This window comes from Anas platyrhynchos, chromosome 2, assembly GCF_047663525.1.
Source record: "Anas platyrhynchos isolate ZD024472 breed Pekin duck chromosome 2, IASCAAS_PekinDuck_T2T, whole genome shotgun sequence".
Taxonomy (NCBI): Eukaryota; Metazoa; Chordata; class Aves; order Anseriformes; family Anatidae; genus Anas; species Anas platyrhynchos.
Window position 1 is genome coordinate 87,270,879 of NC_092588.1, and position 20,685 is coordinate 87,291,563.

General features: G+C 39.0%; 1 long non-coding RNA gene across 1 annotated transcript in view; it reads right to left on the reverse strand.

The window, feature by feature from the left end:
• Positions 1–51: 51 nt before the first annotated feature.
• Positions 52–20,685, reverse strand: part of LOC119716169 (uncharacterized) — a 48,838-nt gene continuing 28,204 nt past the window's right edge. The window contains exon 3 of the long non-coding RNA XR_011807248.1: positions 52–1,037. This is a non-coding gene — a long non-coding RNA (uncharacterized lncRNA). The remainder of the gene's footprint in view (positions 1,038–20,685) is intronic.

The window sequence follows — 20,685 nt, forward strand, 5'->3', positions numbered from 1 at the left end:
ATATTACCAAACACTGAAAGAAAAAATTATAAACATAAATCTCACCCTGAGTTCACAATTCTGGATGAAGGGGTCATTTTGCATATCAATAAAATGAATATCATAAATTTGCATATAATTCAAAATGAAACTCACCAAAGTCTTAAAGTGATATGAAACAAAAATTAAAATGAAAAGTGTAATGATAATAAATTAATCTGCACTAATCAGACTAGTGACGTAGTGACAGCCATAGATATTTTACTCCAATCCCGTCTGCTTGCTTGAACTATGTTCAGAAAAGTTTGATTCTCAGATTTACCCAGAGCTGCACTCTTAAATTTGTGGAAAATATTGGGATGGTGCCATTCCCTAGACGATCTCCAACATGGAGTCCTTCCCATGGGATACCATCCTTCCCTACATGGTCCAACATGGGCTTCCCACAAACTGAAGACTGCTTCAAGAACTGCTCTAATATGGGTCTGTATCATGGGGTCCCTCTAAGAGCAAACTGATACAACAGGGGTTCCCCACTGGGTGGCAGCTCCCCCCAGACCGCCTGCTCCTGCGTGGGCTCCTCTCAACGGGCGTCAGCTCCAGCCCGGGGCCTGCTCCTGCAGGGGCTCTCCATGGGCCGCAGCCTCCTCCTCCAGGCCACATCCACTTGCTCCACCGGGGGCTCCTCCATGGGCTGCAGTGTGGAGATCTGCTCCGCTATGGGACCCATGGGCTGCAGGGGGACAGCCAGCTCCACCAGGGGCCTCCCCACAGGCCACAGGGCAACTGCTGCTGCATGCCTGGAGCACCTCCAGCCCTCCTTCTGTGCTTACCTTGGGGTCTGCAGAGATGGATCTCTCTCATTTCTCACTCCTCTCTTCCAGCTGTGCAGTGTTCATTGTTGAAGTGGTTGTTGTTGTTTTCCTTTCTTAAATTTGCTCTTCCAGAGATGCAACCAACATCCCTTAGTTTTGGCTAGCAGTGGGACGCTTTTGGAGCTGGCTGAAACTGGCTTTTTGCTAATACAGGTCAGCTTCTCGACTTCACAGAGGCCACCCCTGTTATTAATATAAGAAGAACAGAACGTTAATTCTTTTCTGTTTACATGTTGCAAAGACAATTTTCCCACTAAAGAGGTATCTGGTCTTATCTTTAATATACACTACCATTTTGTTGTTGTTGTTTTTATTTTTTAGATAAAATATTCATTTATTGTCTTCCGTTCCTTAAATAACTTTGATTCTTACCCAGAAGGGTATTTTGTATGTACTATTAATTCTGAAATGTATTTCTTCAAAAGATTATACAGTCAGGTATGTCATAATATAGCTTTATGCCAATCTTTGACTCCTGACATTTTCATATTTTTCCAACTTTCCTTCTTTGGAATGACGTTATAGTTTGAAATACAGAGATCTCTTTTCCTATAACACAGTACTCACGTGACATATTCATTTTTATTAGCTCCAGTAGAACAAAACGTGCAACAGTTTTCACATAAATAGTTCACAGAATCAGAGAATCACAGAATTTCTAGGTTGGAAGAGACCTCAAGGTCATCGAGTCCAACCTCTGACCTAACACTAACAGTTCCCACTAAACCATATCCCTAAGCTCTACATCTAAATGTCTTTTAAAGACTTCCAGGGATCAAGATACGTGTTCTCCATCTGAATTTTTCCCTGAGCTCATCACAGTTTGTCAGCTAATGAAATGCTTACAAAATCACAATCAGGAAGCTGTACATGCCTATTAGATTTCATATTTTGAAATGGAAAATGTACGGTTTATTTCAACAACATACTGAACTAAAATTCCATTTTTCTTTTTAATTTTTTTTGTTTGTTTGTGTGTGTGTATGCAACAGTATGGATGCCTTTATTTATGATACCTTCTAGAGTATTTTTTTTAAGTTATTTTAATCTTAAATACACACATTAAAATGACATAAAGTTTTGATTTGGATCAAAAGAGAGTAGATGCTGGAGGAGCTCTCTTCTTGTTTCCCCCAACAAAAGTGTGTTCTCTAATTTAAACTTTGGATTTGGAAAGAACTTTGTGCCCTCGCGAGACTTCAAGTAGTTCAGCCTTAAAAAATTCAAACGGTTCAGACTCCCTGCGAGAAGACAAGTCCACATGAGACTTTTCCATTCTTCTGATCCTAGAATAAATTTCCTGGAGCAAGAAGTAGCAATGCTACTCATGTGATTAGTGTTTCTTTGGGCTCTTGAGCCTTTATATCAGGACAATAACAACACCTTGAAAGGCAAAAAAAAAAAAAAAAAAAGAAAAGAAAAAGCTTCAACATTGTATTTTCTTAGAAGTGTGTATTCATTGAAGAAACATTGAGGTTTAACATGAATTACAGGACAGTTCTCTGTAAGTATGTTAACATGCACACTACTCTTTATAAAAGTATCTGTAATATTGCACCAAACAGATGTTTTTGCTGCTCAGGGAGAGGAGGTGGAGGGGTCAGGGATAGAGACGTCAGCTTAGGCCTGGGAAGATGGAGGGGAGGAAAGATCTTGTTTAATATTTGTCTTTTTGTTCCCACTACCTGAAAAAATATTTATTTTAACTGGCTATAAACTATTTTTTCCCCAAGTATAGTCTCTTTAATCTGTGATGGTAACTGTTAAGCAATCTCTCTGTCTTTATCTCACCCCACGAGATACGTTCTTGTTTTTCCTGTTTTCTCTCCTTGTCCTGCCGAGGGTAGGTGACTCCCCAAATTTGGAAGTTTAACTGTTGGCCAAGGTTAATCCAACACACCTTCTTCTACTGAACTAGCTCTATTTGCTTTCTGTTAGCATGGTTTTGCAGTGAAGTTCCTATTAGTAATATCTTTCACTGCAATGCTGAAGTTTGTGCAATGTGGGCCGTGGTGAGAACACGAAGGAAAACAACAGTTTTCATACAAAAGGGTAAAGAACTGCGGCACACAACAAATGATTCAGAGTATTCAGTTCAACTGGTCAGGTACCTTGTTACCACAACTTCCACCAATTACCAGAAGTAGTACAGGAGCAAAGTACATGAAGAAATAATCTGCGTAAGTATCCACTTTAGTGGATTCTCTATTAATCTTCTCTCAAAGTATGCCTGTTGTAACTCAAAAAAAGGGCAGAACTGAAGAGCTAATTTCACAATGTTGAAGAATAAATACATAAAATATAGACCAAGCAATATAAATAAAACCTAAATAAATCAACAATGGGCAGGAGCATTCAGCTGGCATGCATAATTTTCTTTTACTTGGAAATCATCTTAAAAAAAAAATCATGGAGAAAAGAGTGGGATTAAAATGCTTAGGAAGAAAATACTGACCTTTGACTATTATTCTAGCCTTGTGTAGGAAAAAAAGAAAAAAAAAAGAAAGAGAGAGAGAGAACACTTGCTAATAATACTTGTATGTTCTTGTATGTTTCAAGCAACAGAAATAAACATTAAGAATTTGAGCTGAGAGGTAATGGACTGTCATTGCTTGGATTGACACAGATATATTTAAATTAAAAAAAAAAAAAAGCTAATTGGACAAGTTCTGTCACAGGAAAATGTCAACTGCAGGAGAAAGACTCAGATTTTCTGGAAACTAAATATAATGGCACAACTCCTACAAATTAATTCTCATTATTTCTTTGTAATCATGTTTTCTTTTTTCTTTTTTCTTTTTTTTTTTTTTTTCATGATACACAGACGGGTAGAAACAGAAACCTCATTTTATTATAAGAGGTTGTCGTGGTTTAACCCGGCCGGCAGCTAAACACCACGCAGCCGTTCGCTCACCCTCCCCCTCCCTCTCTGGGACGGGGGAGAGAACTGGAAAGTGAAGCCCATGAGTTGAGATAAAGACAATTTAATAAGACAGGAAAATAATAATAACAACAATAATAAAATAATAATAATAATACAATGGTGATAATAGTACTACTACTAATAATATGTACAAACAAGTGATGCACAATGCAATTGCTCACCACCCGCTGACCGATGCCCAGCCTAACCCCGAGCAGTCCGGCCCCCTCCCCCTGGCTAGTCACCCCTATATATTGTTTAGCATGATGTCAGATGGTATGGAATACCCCTTTGGCTAGTTTGGGTCACTTGTCCTGGGTCTGTCCCCTCCCAGCTCTTACTGCATCCCCAGCCTGCCTGTTGGCAGGACAGAGCAAAAGGCTGAGATGTCCTTGGCTTGGTATAAGTACTGCTCTGCAACAATTAAAACATCGGGGTGTTATCAGCACTCTTCTCATCCTAAGCCAAAACACAGCATTCCACCAGCTACTAGGAAGAAAATTAATTCTGCTCTAACTGAAACCAGGACAGAGGTTTTATAATCCATTAAAAGTTAATTTTTAAATTGCTCCATAATATCATTCAGTGATAATTAAGAAAGAAAGAAACCTCATAAAAGAGCAGTGGACTATGTGGTGGCTTAACACCGATAGGTAGCTCAGCTCCAGAACAACCACTCTCTCACTTTCACTCCTCAAAACTACAGAGGGAGAAAATATGAAAAAAGGCTCATAGGCTGCGATAAGGAAAGGGAGATCACTCAACAGGTACTGGCACAGTTAAAACAGACTAAGAATAAGCAAGATTAATGGAAGTTATTGGCCACTACTTGAGCAGTGAAGAATTAAAAGCAAACTAAAAACACCTTCCCACCTTCCATCCCCTTCTACTTCCAGCACAGGGAAAGGAGGAATGGGGGTAGTGGTCAGTCCATAACACTTCATCTCTGCTGCTCCTTTTTCCTCACTCTCTTTCCCCTGCTCCAGCATGGAGTCCCTCCCATGGGATACCATCCTTCCCTACATGGTCCAACATGGGCTTCCCACAAACTGAAAACTGCTTCAAGAACTGCTCTAATATGGGTCTGTATCATGGGGTCCCTCTAAGAGCAAACTGATACAACAGGGGTTCCCCACTGGGTGGCAGCTCCCCCCAGACCGCCTGCTCCTGCGTGGGCTCCTCTCAACGGGCGTCAGCTCCAGCCCGGGGCCTGCTCCTGCAGGGGCTCTCCATGGGCCGCAGCCTCCTCCTCCAGGCCACATCCACTTGCTCCACCGGGGGCTCCTCCATGGGCTGCAGTGTGGAGATCTGCTCCGCTATGGGACCCATGGGCTGCAGGGGGACAGCCAGCTCCACCAGGGGCCTCCCCACAGGCCACAGGGCAACTGCTGCTGCATGCCTGGAGCACCTCCAGCCCTCCTTCTGTGCTTACCTTGGGGTCTGCAGAGATGGATCTCTCTCATTTCTCACTCCTCTCTTCCAGCTGTGCAGTGTTCATTGTTGAAGTGGTTGTTGTTGTTTTCCTTTCTTAAATTTGCTCTTCCAGAGATGCAACCAACATCCCTTAGTTTTGGCTAGCAGTGGGACGCTTTTGGAGCTGGCTGAAACTGGCTTTTTGCTAATACAGGTCAGCTTCTCGACTTCACAGAGGCTACCACTTCAGCTCCCTTCCTACCCAAACCTAACGACATAGGCCCAATACAGACTGCCAGGCTTGAAATATGTGTCTTTTTGCTTAAGGACTTACTTTAGGATTGCTCACAATGCTCTGTGAATCTTTTGGGGTGGTCTTTGTTGTCACTGTCATCTATGTATACACTTACACAAATATGTATATATACATACACACTTGTGTATATACGTATTTTAGATGGCCAAAAGTCTTTTCCTTTTCAAATTAATTATTCTCCAGAAAATGTTTACACTGACTGTCTCTATCTTTATTTCCAGTTTTCTACTTAGGCTGTCTTATTGTTCATGCCATATACCTACAAGATGACATTTGGGTGATGTAATTAAGGAAGCCAGCCTAAACCTTGTGTTTGCATTTTATTTATTTATTTTTTTTAATTTTCCTTTTTCTTTTTAACAGGTTGTTCTGGGGAGAAATATGAAAAATAAAACCCATAGAAAAACTATTTTTATAAAAAGTTATACTTCAGACAACATTTATTTTCTGGTTCACTTAAAATTATGATGAACAACTACCTACATAAAATGAAAAATGAGGGTCATATAGAGGATCATATAGAATTTACTAGTTTTTTGGATCATATAGCTTTCTTTTTACCTTGTGATTAGGTAATAATTATCTGGTAAAAGTGCAAGTTGATTTGTACAGTGAAGTATAAATTCTCCATTACGAACTTTGATTTCACAAATATTGAGAGCACTTGAGTTTAAAATTGCAACAGTTCACAGCTTATTCTCTATAATGCAAACAAAAAGACATTTGAATCCATGTGAATAGTCTATGAAACCGCTAAGGGAATAGTTCTTGTGCAGTCACTGCTGTTCAAATATATGGATACATGTCAGAAGAAATGAAAGATGACATGATGACATTTGATTAATGAAGGGCAAGGGCAAGACCTTGAACTACAAAGTTTTTTGGATCAAGGGCAGGACTGAGGACAGAGGAATATGACGTCTGATTAGGAAATATATATACATATATATATATATATATATATATATATATATATATATATATATCGCTCCAAAGAGTTGCACTATTATCTACAAAACATTGACAAACCATCGGTTAAGATCACAGAACTATCTTAGTGTTTGATGGGGAAAGATATAAGTAAATAAAGAATAGCAGCCAGAAGCAATTATGTAAAAGTCTGAACAGTATTCCCAAAAAAAGAAAGACATGTATATTTTGCTGTTCAGTTCCATTATTTGTGTTCATTTCAAATCTATACCCTTTCCAATACAAACAGAAATTCATTTTTTTTCAAACAACATTCCCTTGTAATACTTGTGGCAAGTAAGAAAAATGGTACAAAAACTAGCAAATTAAGCAGGTCTTTAGGAACAATGTAAATGTTATTAATTTACTTCCAGTCATAGGAGTTCTCCTGATTCACTACATGACTCTGGTCTATTTGTAGAGAATAAAATATATGTTTCTACTTTTAATCTAGAAAGCTTGTTTATATACAAAAAGATTTTGCAAACTCATGAAAGACAAACGCTTATTATAAGTACAGTCTTTGTTTATAAGTACAGAGTAGGTGATTACACAGCCCTGCTGAGGTGAACTGGTATGGCCATTGTATTCCTCTTACAGGATCAAAAGGAAGACGGTCCTTGGTCAGTAATATCTGGAACATTTATGCACATATTCACTTTCCTATTGCACCGTGGATGCATCCCTACTTAATTCATGATGAACTATGTAAAGTACTTATTGACCACTGCAGGGAAGGAATTGAACAGAGAAGGTATATTTACCTAGAGCATTAACATTTTCTTTATCTGCATATTTTGTTATGTTTATGATTTATTAAAGAGAAGAAACAATAAACTCTTGAAAGAATCAACTGAAGGAATACAATTGCAAAGAATGAGGAGAAAGATGGTATGACAAAATGACATTTCAGGAAAAGCTGCCAGGCTACACACTTTAGTTTGATGTCAGGGATTTCTTTTATAAACTGGAATGTTCCACTGGAAACCAAGGAAGGGAAAGACCAGGATTGTTAAGTAACAAATAATACAATGCATTCCTGAAAATGTAAATGTGATCATGACCCTGAAGTATATCAGAAGTTTAAAGACATATACGGTATTATTAATGTGAAAATATGAGGAATTTCTTCGAACCTAAACTGAACTCTGAGCACAATTTTGGTAATCCAAGCTTAGGAAGAGGAATTTAAACAAGACCTGAGGATTAGTCAACAGCCAGCAGCATGATTATGAGAATAGAGGCTTCAGTTCATGGATGGAAATAAGAAAATTTCATATTATTCATCCTAGCAAAATAAAACTAAGAGAGAATACTCCTCTGCCTAGACACAGCAGAAGGTAGCTACGGGAAAAAAAAAAAAATATATATATATATATATTGAAAAGCAAGAACAATATTAGTATGAGAAAGAATGGATGAAGTTCAAGGAAGGTTTCAAAGCAACAATGTTTTGGAGCAGTCTGTCAGTATGAGTAATGGAGGCAAAAGAGCTGTTTGGTTCTAATAGAGAACAATGATTAGATTATTAAATTTCTAGGTTTATTAAGAGATTTATAGCATATGGTTATCTGCAATATTAAAGGACAGATCCCTGTGATCCAATTGTAGGTTCACATGTTTCCAGGAGAGACTCCTGCCATATTAAGTGATGATACTTCACGATGACACAAATAGAGCAGACCTCTGCAAACATTACAGCAAAAGAATAACCTCTTAAACTAGCCCACCCACCACCCAAATAATGCTGATTTCAAAGGGAAGGCCTGAATGTTATCAAAACCAATGCAATACTAATAACCAGAAACAAAGATAATCCATGAAATTCTCATGTGATCCTTCTTGTAAGAAAGGCTCTGGGTCAGTTACTTCACTTTTCAATAAAAGGTTTAAAGAATTAATTAGGAAATGGAGTATTCTCATAACTACCTCAGAGGATACATATTAGTACTGAATTATTTGATTGGTAGCTTCAGACTTGTTCAGTTTATAAAGTTATTAGGCAAGTATAAGTGATACATCAATGAATTACCTCCTCATCTTTGATTACTATCTTTGGGTTTCCAGTCAAGCAGCAAACTCAAGTCAAGTATAAATATCTGGTGAATTTGCATCCAAATTCCAATTAAAGATAATGTGCTATTTTAAGTGATCATTTAGACAAATAAATGCTGAATAAGGTTATTATTTTGCAGCAGAAATAACAGGTCTCAGTGACTGAAAACTAGAAGTGAGGCTCTGTGTGATAATCTGTAGCATGATGAGCTTACTGGGATTTGAAATGCCATGGAATGCTGTTTGTTATAAAGAAATATTGTTATTTCAACAATGAATAGGCAACATCCAATGGAAAAATATCAAAAGATCCATCAATGATATCATTAAAGAAAAGCTCACCTTACCAGCATTTGCAAATTCACACCTTTTTTGGCACTTCTCAAGAGCACTTGCCAAGTTACAGGTTTGAACTCCTCCATCACAGCAAAGAACAGCTAACTGTAGCAATTTAGTCACCAACCATATTCACATTCTGTTTTGTACCAGTAAGATCTTGCCCTCCAGGCTTCCATGGCAGAAGTTGACTAAAATATTTTTATATAAGCATGTCTAGAGAGATAGGTACAGAGAGATTACAGCATGTTCCAGTTGACGTGCCTCACATGAGCTTCCTGCTGTTCCAGTCAGCTTGTGGCTACATTTGGAGCATAGTCTCTTAAGACAGCATATCTGTTTGGTTACAGCCTGACATGAATGAAAACCTGTGGCCCCTAAAACAAAGTGATTTAAATATCCAGTCTGCTCAGCAAGTAAGCAGAATGGACTTAGTCACACAGTACCCACTTCATCTCAGATAACCTTGCTTAAAGATGTACATTAATAATAATAATAATAATAATAATAATAATAATAATAATATAAAAATTGTTGTTCTTTTACCTGGAAATACTTAATACTTCTAGGACTTCCTAAATGCAGTAGTCCAGTAAGAACAAGGCTGCCACAGCTCCCTGTTTCCAGGACCCAATGGGCGTGCACATACAGACACACACATCATTTACACACATACAGAACGCAATACAAACAGGGAACACAGCATTCACACAACCACAAACAGCACAAGTGACTTCATCCTGTTCTTTTCCTGTGCTGATAAAGATGAAATCCTACTAGTAGAAAATATGCATGTACATACTAAATGGATCCTTCCAGTAGCTGTTGTATCCAGCAACTGGTCCCTGGATCCCGTGATCTCTGGGTGCTGGTGGGTATGCCATCTCCTGAGCCTGCAACCCCAGTCCAGCTGCTGGTACTCAGACCTCTTGGCACACGCAGAAGCACATGCAGTATGGATCCTTCCGGTAACTCACCTTCTATGCAAGGCCTATCCAGTTTCTGGCACCTGCATCCCCTGGTATCCTAGCCTGCTGCAGACTTGCAGATGAGTCTAGTCTAGATCCATGACCTTAGCACTACTAAACAGTAGTGGCAGTCCTTCCAGAAGCTGCCTCAGGTTCCCTGGTCTCCCCAGTAGCCATCCTGCAAAGTCTTGTTTCTCCAGTATTTAGATTTATAACCTTTCCATTAGTTGTCTACTAAGCCTCTTATCTTATTCACCTTATAAGTGCAGCTTAATGTTGGCTACTGATCACACACTGACACACAAACAGACATACACACACAATGTATATGTCAGCATTTCCAATTGCTGTCACAACAAGTTCATTGGCCCCTATGATACATGATCCTATTCCAGATGTTGGCACAAAGACCTCCACACATACACATACATGCAGATAAGAAAGTCCCCTCACTAAGGAAAACAGAAATTATATTTAATAAGAAGACAGGACAGACTGTACTGATCATATTACAGAATCACAGAGTTTCTAGGTTGGAAGAGACCTCAAGATCATCGAGTCCAACCTCTGACCTAACACTAACAGTCCTCCACTAAGCCATATCCCTAAACTCTACATCTAAACATCTTTTAAAGACCTCCAGGGATGGTGACTCCACCACTTCCCTGGGCAGCCTGTTCCAGTGTCTAACAACCCTTTCAGTAAAGAAGTTCTTCCTAAGATCCAACCTAAAAATCCCCTGGCGCAACTTAAGCCCATTCCCCCTCATCCTGTCACCAGGCACGTGGGAGAATAGACCAACCCCCACCTCTCTACAGCCTCCTTTAAGGTACTTGTAGAGAGCAACAAGGTCACCCCGAGCCTCCTCTTCTCCAGGCTGAACAAGCCCAGCTCCCTCAGCCGCTCCTCGTGAGTTTCTCCTTTGACACTGATGATTTTCTGAGCTGCTCATTAAACTGATTGTCCTAAGAAACATCTTTTCCCAGTTGTCAGGATAATCAGAATTCACATAAAATAAGTATCTTTAACTCTGAGAAAGGTATTGTTCCACGTCTTCCTCCTTTGGTGGATTTATTAAGAGATATTAGTCACTAAAGGACATTGATATTTTTCTGCTTCTGTAGATCCACAGATGCTATGAGCACTCAATATTTCTGCTGTGGCAGGAGCAGTACTGTACTTACAAAGTGCTGATGTGGTCACATTCTGCATGATAGCAATTATCATGAACCTCACAAAGCTCTCTGTAGAGCACAATCTAAGACTGTTTTATTTCAACATATTTTCAGGGATATGAATCATGATTTCTACACTATATTATTGTAAAAAGAGCAAGAAAAAGGATTATTAGATTTTATCTATAATCTTGTTTGAACAAGCCTTTCAAATTAAATTCTTCACTGAATATCATTCAGATCTCTTTTGTATCCTTGTGATACTTTGTGAGATTTAAATTAAATAAGAAAAGTGTATGCATTTTAGTTATAGAATAGTTGAGGTAGATGGGACCTCTGGAGGTCATTTAGTCCAACTCTCACCTGTTCAAGCAGCGTCACCTAGAGCAGGTTGCCCAGGACCATGTCCAGATGGCTTTTGAATTTCTCCAAGGAAGCAGACTCCACAAACTCTCTGAGCAACCTATGCCAGTGCTCAATCACCTGCACAGTAAACAATTGTTTCCTGATGTTCAGGGGGAAACTGTCTTTCAGTTTGTGCCCATTGCTTCTTGTCCTATCAGTGGGCATTACTGAAAAGAGCCTGGCTCTGTCATCTCTGCACCCTCCCTCCAGGGATTTATACACATTGATGAGATCCTCACTGAGTCTTCTCTTGTCTGGGCTAAACAGTCCCAGCACTCTCAGCCTTCAGTCCTTTAATCATCTTAGTGGCCCCTCTAGTATGTCAGTGTCTCACTCTGCTGTACTGGGAAGCCCAGAACAGGACACAGTACTCAAAGTGTGGTCTCAGCAGAGTTGATTAGAAGGAATGGATCTCTTTCCTTCACTTGCTGGCAAAATTCCACCTAATGCAGCTGAGAATACCATTAGCCTTCTTTGCATTAAAGGAACATTGATGATTTATGTTCAATTTGGTGTCCACCAGGACTTTCTTTACACAGTTGTTTTGCAGCTGGGTAGCACTCACCATGTACTGGTGCCTGGGGTTGTTCTTCCTCAGTTGCAGGACTTTGTACTTCTTGTTTAGCTTCATGAAGTTTCTGTCAGCCCATTTCTCCAGCCTCTCCAGGTTCCTTTGAATTGTGTCATGATCTTCTGGTGTATCAGCCACTCCTCACATTATTCTGTCATCAACAAACTTTCTGAGGGCACAATCTGTCCCATAATCAAGATCATTATTGCGGGTGTTGAACAGGAATGCACTATGTATATATTAGTTATACTAGTTATTGAGCTCCAAGTAGACTTCATGCCACCAGTCTCTAAGACTGGTTATTCAGACAGTTTTCAATCCACCTCTGTCTTCTTATCCAGCCTATACTTATCAGCTTCTCTATAAGAATCTAAATAGACATTGTTTAAAAGCCTTTCTGAATTCAAGGTAGACAATATCCTCTACTCTCCCCTCATTTACCAAGGCAGTCATTCCATCACAGAAATTGTGCAAACATGATTTTTCCTTGGTAATCCATGCTGACTATTCCTGATGACATTCTTGTCCTTCATGTGCCTAGAAAGGATTCCCAGGATTAGCTGCTCCATCACCTCCTCAGTGATCAATCTATTAGATTTATTTACATAATACATTTAAATTATTCTATAAGTACACATTGTTAATATAGATACATATTGGTTTTATTAAAAATTCTGCTATATTTATTTAAATATGACTATCATACAATGGATATTTTCTGCATAAATATAATGCTGTGATTCTGGCCTGGAGTCTGCTCTCCACAGGCAGAACCTTCATCCAGGCCACCTCCACCTGGTCCACTGGGGGCTCCTCCACAGGCTGCAGCATGGAGATCTTCTCTGCCATGGGACCCATGGGCTGCAAGGGGACAGCCTGCTCCACCAGGGGCCTCTCCACAGGCCACAAGGGAACTTCCGCTCTGGCGCCAGGAGTACCTCCTCCCCCTCCTTTTTTACTGACCTTGGTGTCTGTAGGATTGCTTCTCTCACTCCTCTCTCCCAGCTGCTGTTGTGCAGCATTGTTTACAGTTTCTTAAATCTGCTGTCACAAAGGTGCAACCAACATCTATCATTGGCTCAGCTTTGGCCAGTGGCAGGTTCCTTATCCTTTTTGTAGCCAGCAGGAACTGGCTCTTATCTAACATGGAGCAACTTCTGGACTCTTCTCAAAGGGGTCACCTCTGCAGCTCCCTGTTACCAAAACCTCACTACATAAACCCAATGCAACATTATATATGTATATGCATTATATATAATACGTATTTTTGTGTGCAGTCACCTAACTCCATCACTCCCATTAAGTTTTCTTTATATACTACTGATGAATAAAACTTTGCAGCAACATCTATGGTACAAAGTAGAAAAATAAGTGGTAACCTAACAGATTTTGCTAAAATAGAATATATGTCAAAGTGAAGGTGAGCACAAGTCAAATCCTTCTTAACTCTCCTCTCAGAGAGGAGTGTTTAAAAACATATGAAATTGCAGAGAGCTGTCTGACAGTATTCATTATCTACATCTCTAAAGTGCCAGACAGAAACAGCATACAGGAAGCTCTCCACTGTCCATCCAGTCCCTAAGACACTGTATGTGGCATCCACAGTATCCTTTGCTGGCAATTTGAATTAATCATGTGTGCTGCCTCCTCACAAATTTTTTACACCTCTGTAGCAGCCAGTGTCAAAAACAGCACCGTAAAATGTGCCTTGGCCTGAACATTACTATGGCAAGGACAGAGGGGAAAGCTGCAGGCTGCATGAATTTTTCAGCACCTCCTAAACAGTTAAATGCATGCTATTATATCAGTTCATGCATAGGTCATACTTGTGTGTCCCTGAATTGTCACCAAGGGCACTGCTGCAAACAATATCATGACAAGTAGATAATTTGACTGTGAACCTTGTCTATTGACCCATTCTAACAGCAGAGCACAGGTAGTTCTTGATTCTGCCCTTGGCCTAGACCTCTGGAAGCAGTGATTTAGAAGAATCAGATTTAAGAACCATAGTTTATTGGATAAAAATAATCTCAGATTTACTTTTTTAATGTTATCTTTACAGTTTAGCTCTTAGAAATGGAGTGAAAGCCTGAGCTAATTTCAGTTGGGGTCAAGTCCTTAAGGCCAGAAAATAGTTAATATAAATAAATAAATACATACATATTTATAAAAATAATTCTAGATTATAAAGTTTCTTTTCAACTAAGCTCTGGTCAGGAGAGATGAGAAAGATAAGTAACAACTGCATGGTATTAATGTATTATCTCTCAGGATACACCAGTAATTGGTTACAAAATTAATTGAAGGAAATGTAATTCACTTATCCCTCAAGATAATAAAAGGAAGTCAGTATACCTTTAAGGCGCTTTAAAATAAGTTTTCCTAAACTGAATTTGGGCCTATATATAAGGAAATGTCTTCATAGAAACCTCAAAAAAAAAAAAAAAAAAAAAAAAGTGTGCTAAATAAGAATGAAGTTGTCCTCAGAAGAGCTACAGCTGCTCTGCTCAAAAGTTTCTGGCTGCAATACAGTAAAGCTCTTGCCTCCATGGCAGGGAGAAATCACATTTCAAATACATGAATGCAAAGAAATGCTCAGATGCAATGTTTACATGCATAATTCTCACCATGTCTAAGACCAAGCATAAACTCTTAAAAGCATGTCCGTGTAGACATGAAAAATATTTTTTTCTAAAATTCACCTCCTATTTAAAATTTTACAATTTTTATTTGAGCTCAGTGAAGTATACTGTATATATAGTAGGCTGTTCATCTAGCCTAGTCATAGCTTTATTGCATTATTCAAACTTTTGAATCTCTGAGCTGCATGATAATGTGTCTAGAAATTGGCACATAAAGAAGAAAATAACTAAGTATCAAGATATCTTTGGGTGCTTTAGAAGTAGACCAGCTGTCACAGTCCTGTTCTACCTGTCAGTCCATACTTGCTTTATATACAGAGTGGAGGTTGTATGCAGATAGACATGAGAAAAATTTTATATTCAATAAGTATCTCTATCTCCCTTCCAGAGATCTGCAGCTCATGAAGATGGCAATGATCTGATCTTTTGTCATACTTTACATGAAGCATTTCCTGTTCTGACCTTCGAGCTTAGCAACAGCTTCTCAAAAGCATTTATAAAGTTACTACAGTGCCCTTCTTCAAGATGCTCATTAAAGATCTCTTTTACCATGAAGCATACAAAAACATTTAACTGCAGTTAGATTGACAAAATAATATAATCTCTTCCTATCATGCAGACTGATATTGTCTCTTTAGACTCATCTATCAATGTGTATTCAGGGTCTGTCCATTTTCTCTCCCATTAAAAAATAAGACCCTTAAAGCAGGGATTTTCCAATCCACAGGAATAAAGCCTGATCAATAGCTTTCAGTGGCCACCTGCCAGTGGGTCTCTAGTTACACTGTTCAGGGATAACACAGTAGGGAAAAATAACACAAAGGAAGCCCATCATGATGTAATAATCAATAATTTGATAGCTCAGTGACTGTGGCTTATTAAAACCTGCATTAAAACTTCCTAGTACATTGCTGGCAGTCTGAAATGGTCTGAATATTTAATCATATCTGACTGGATTTGAAGTTCTACTGAATTACTCGAAAGCCCACAGTAAGCCAATATGGTTAAAAAAAAAAGTTACGGTATATTCTCTTTGTGAAAGTCTCCTGACATTTTATTTTTCTAATCAGAGTCTGAAATAGTGTCTTAATTCATAAACGCAAAGCAAGAGAGAAATTCTGAAATAAAATAATCAATATAATTCTCATTTTTTTACATGTCTCTAGCATTTTGTGAGAGAAAAACATAAACATGATATATAATGTACTATTTGCAACCAAAGGGTTTTTAAAGAATTCCCAAATTTCAGAATTAAACCATTCAAAATACAAGCTTTCATGTAACTTCATGCCAGTGACTCTTATGAATAGTCATTTTTAGAAAATTCATTCAACTATTATTTTCTTGCAAGTAGTGGCAATTAAAAAAAAAAAAAAGTTTCCCATTCAGCTAATGAGATTTTATTTAGCTTTGAAATAATTATAAGGCAATATAGGATGACCTAATATTTTATTTTACTTCATATTTCATTTAATATTCATCCTCACCTCCACCCCTGGAAAGGTGATGGAAACACTCATCCTGGAGGTCATCTCCAAGAACATGGAGAAGAAGAAGGTGATCGGGAGTAGTCAGTGGGAAATCATGTTTGATCAACCTGACAGCCTTCTGAGATGGAATGACTAGCTGGGTGGATGACGGGAGAGCAATGGACACTGTCTAGTTTGACTTCAGCAAGGCTTTCGACACTGTTTTCCATCGCATCCTCAGAGACAAGCTCAAAAAGTGTGGGAAAGGTCAGAAAGCTCAGAAAGGATGGGTGAGTGGACAGTGAAATGGATTGAGAACTGGCTGGATGGCAGAGCTCAGAATGTTGTGAACAGTGGTGCTAAGTCTAGTTGGAGGCCTGTAGCTAGAGGTGTTCCTCAGGGGTCTGTACTGGGTCCAGTCCTGTTCAGTCTATTCATCAGTGACCTGAATAATAGAATAGAGTGCACCCTCAGCAAGTCTGTGGATGACACAAAACTGGAGGAGTGACTGATACACCAGAGGGCTGTACTGCCATTCAGAGGCACTTGGACAGGCTGGAGCATTGGACAATGAGGAACCCAAGGAAATTCAGCAAAGAAAAACACAGAGTCTTGCACATAGGGTGGAATAACCCTATGCACCAGTTCAGGTTGAGGCTGACCTGCTGGAAAGCAGTTCTGCAGAGAAGGACGTGGGGGTCCTGGTGGACAGCAGGTTAACCATGAGCCAGCATTGTGCCCTTGTGGCCAAGAAGGCCAATGGTATCCTCAGTTGCATTAAGAAGTGTTTCCAGCAGGTCAAGGGAGGTGATCCTGCCCCCCTGCTCAGCCCTGGTGAGGTTCAGCTGGAGTATTGTGTCCAGTTCTGGGCTCCCCAGTACAAAAGAGACATGGAGATCCTGGAAAGAGGCCAGCAGAGGGCTACAAAGATGATTAGGGGCTGGAACATCTCTCAAAAAAGGAAAGACTGAGAGAGCTGGGCATGTTTAGCTTGGAGAAGAAAAGACTGAGAGGGAGATCTTATCAATGTATACAAATATCTGAAGGGAGGGTGTCAATAGGATGGGGACGGACTCTTTTCAGTGGTGCCCAGTGACAAGACAAAAGGCAACAGGCACAAACTGAAACACAGGAAGTTCTGGCTGAATATGAAGAAACGTTTCTTTACTGTGGGGGTGACAGAGCACTGGGACAGGCTGCCCTCAGAGGTTATGGAGTCTCCTTCTCTGGAGATATTCAGAACCCACCTGGATGTAATCTTGTGTAACAGGTTTACAGGTGACCCTGCTTGGGCAAGGGGGGGTGGACTAGATGATCTCTAAAGGTCTCTTCCAATCTCAGCCTTTCTGTGACTCTATGACTCTGTGATATTACAGTACATATTAAATACATTAGATTTGTTTCACAATTGCAGGAAACAATAGGTACATAGTTTCTTAACACTATTAGTAACTGGTTTATTTACATATGTGTATCTAATCACCGTGAACATTTGGACATCATTACTCTCCCACTGATTCCTTTGGGCTGTATGTCATAATAGTTGTTATTAATCAGTGTACAATCAGATTGCATATGAATTGTTTGCTTCTGATAAACTCTGATTGTGCACTGTTATCCATTGTTCAATGAAGCATGTCAGGTAAAAAAAATAATAAATAAATAAATAAATAAAAATTCCTGAGACAAATCAGTCAATTCCCAGCTCCATGAACCTTGTGGTGACCCTCAGTCCATTAATTCCAATATCTTTGGCATAATTATTTAAAAAGCTGGCAGAAGGGAAGAGTCAGTAGAAAAAAACACCACACAGAAAGTCATGAAGCATGAGCTTGTCTCTGATATTTTGTTTAAATCTGACAAGTCACTTCATTTCTTTATCATTTTCTTTCTAATCTAGTGTGGAATCAAGGCATTTTTCATCTGTATCTGCAGTAGCAATCAAGACGTTTTAGTTGGGTCTGAAAAAAACTATGTGTTGCATTTATCTTTTCAGTCTGCGTTTGGATAGTGCCTATTACAATGGATTCTAGAGACTGATTGTTCTTACAAAAACAATTGTAATAGAAAAAATGATAACTTTATTCTGCTACTTGTTTTCAAATTTACCAGAAATCCTTTAAACTGATGTAGCAACTGGGGAGATAAAACTTTGTTTTTTATAGATGAGGACTTGGCACTTGTGTGGTTTTGTACTGCACCTTGATACGACAGGAGAATCTGGTATTTTTGCTGTTTTAATGGCTCAGCTTCCTTTTAAGTAACTGGTAAGGGCAGTTTTAACTTCAAGGAATAGTTTGGACAGACTTCTTGTTCTTTGATTCATAACAGAACAATTAGGCCCACCCCACCTTACTGCCTGTCAGTCCTTTCAGAACTCCCTGCAGATGAACATGCAGATTTGATGTTCTCTAGACAGAGATCTAATGGAACAAGGACACAATCATTTAAGCTCAATAGGAACAACTGTTTGCTGTATCATCAAGCCAAACAGGTGTTTACATAATCAGGCAGTTTACACTGTTTGATTCTAGAGCAAGCAGAATCAACTGATTTTTTCCTAAAAACTTTGGAAAAAAATGGGCAGTGCAGTCATCTGCAGCACCCAAAAGTCCCTGGGTAAGTCACTGATAACAAAACAGGTCTGGGTGGTTAAATGAAAAAAGAGATTTGCAATCTGTCTGGTAGTCAGCTTTCATTGTCTAATTTCTCCTTTTCTCACTAGATATGCTGCATTTCTCCTTTCAGGAGATCAATGCAAACTCACACAGATCATTAGCACAGATGAAAAATAGTTTGCCAAGTAATGAAATACCTCCAGTGATATAACAATGGCCTATCTGTGCATGCTGAGCCTGAAAATATACAGGCAAGACAGAAGTGTTGAAGGAAAATGATTCAGCCAGTGATGCTCTCTACTTGTAGAAAGTTGTCAGCTTGATCCATATAGCACAGCTGAGTTCTGAGAGTAAGCATCATGTAAGAAAGGTAATCCTTCATTTAACAGTTGAAAGAATCACAGAGGAAAATTTTTCAATGGATCCATCCCTGGCAGTTAATAATTTGCTTGCTGTACTTGCCTGCCACAAAGGTTTTAAGTCAACTCTGCAGCTCTTAAAGGGCATATTAAATGAACAAGTCCAGACAACCATGTATCAGCAGAGCCAATATCACAGTGTAGAATGAGTAGTTGTCAGCCTGGCATTGGGCTCAGTTTGTTAAGTTACTCAACTTGTGAATATCTTTCCAAGTTGGGATATGTTTGGAGGAGATATATAATAGTCCACACTAACTTATGTGAGCAAATCTCAAACTACTGGGAAGCATGGTAGCAATACAATATGCTTAAAAACTTCTACAGAAAACAGGACTCTTCAATTCTCTTGGATCATAAGGTAAGTTGATGAAAGTGAAAAGGTTAATTTTTTTTTTTCAAGAAAATTAATTTATTTTGAGTTGTTTTATAGAAATATTCTACCTTGATTGAAAGGGAGATTGTTTTGCAACTTGTTGTACACTGTCTCAGATAGCAGGGGATATTGCTTATACTCTTTATTATGTGTAAAAGAGACTTTGCTAATATCTGAGGCACATTTCAAATGCGAAATGCTTTTTCACATTTGACTTCATATATGACCAAAGAAGGCACATAATTTCATCTATAAATACAGAGATAAATGTGACAGCAAAGCTATTAATAACCTACAAGGAGCACAAAATTATTTTAATTGTAAGACAAATTCTTCATGAAAAGATTGCACTGGGAAGCTAGAAAGACATCAGCTCTGCAAATATAATCAGCCAGAATCTGCTTTATAGTAAATCGTTAGCAGTAAAATAGGAAATGGGAGGAATGGAACAGTGTTTTAAGCATGCAGTCTAGGTAAATATCTTTGTTTTAGCATGGGCTTACTAACATCTCCCTCATAGTTTGCTCTTCATATGTATCCCCAGGTACTGTTTCCATATTTCACTGGTCTGTACAAGGTGCCATTCACACTTGCTCTTTACATTCCTTACAACTAAAATAGGGTACACTGGGTTCTAGACCTTGTCTAAATGGGTTGCATAAGTTGTCTCAAAAAGTAATGGAGAAAGATGGGGTCTGTCAGGACACAAGTTTTCCTTTCCAAATACAGAAAGGAAAAGGGCAGCCTTCTCCCAGGAGATTCAGCTTTTAGTGTTAGTAAGTCTCAGAAGACAAAGGCATACAGAAATTAGATGTAGAAAACTAGCTCCACATCCACTGTGGGCTCCCTTGTGCTGCTGCTATCAGTACTATGACCAATGTATAATACTATAGGAGGACTATTGCAGAACCAACCTTGTGAGAATCCAGACCTAGTACTATTGGTTTACTGCTTCTGGCATCCCTGATTTCACAATTTCTTCTTTTCTTCACTGTAAATAATCACAGAAAGAAAATAAACAAACAAGCAGTAAAAATAGCAAACAAGTAATGGCCATGCCAGGAATTCAGATGTTTTTCTTTCTGCTTTTTTTCCCTGGGGTTAGAAGGGCTCACCACAGTCATAAAGGAATGCTGGAGTTCAGCATTAAGATAAAATTCTAAGGGATTTCACTAGCAA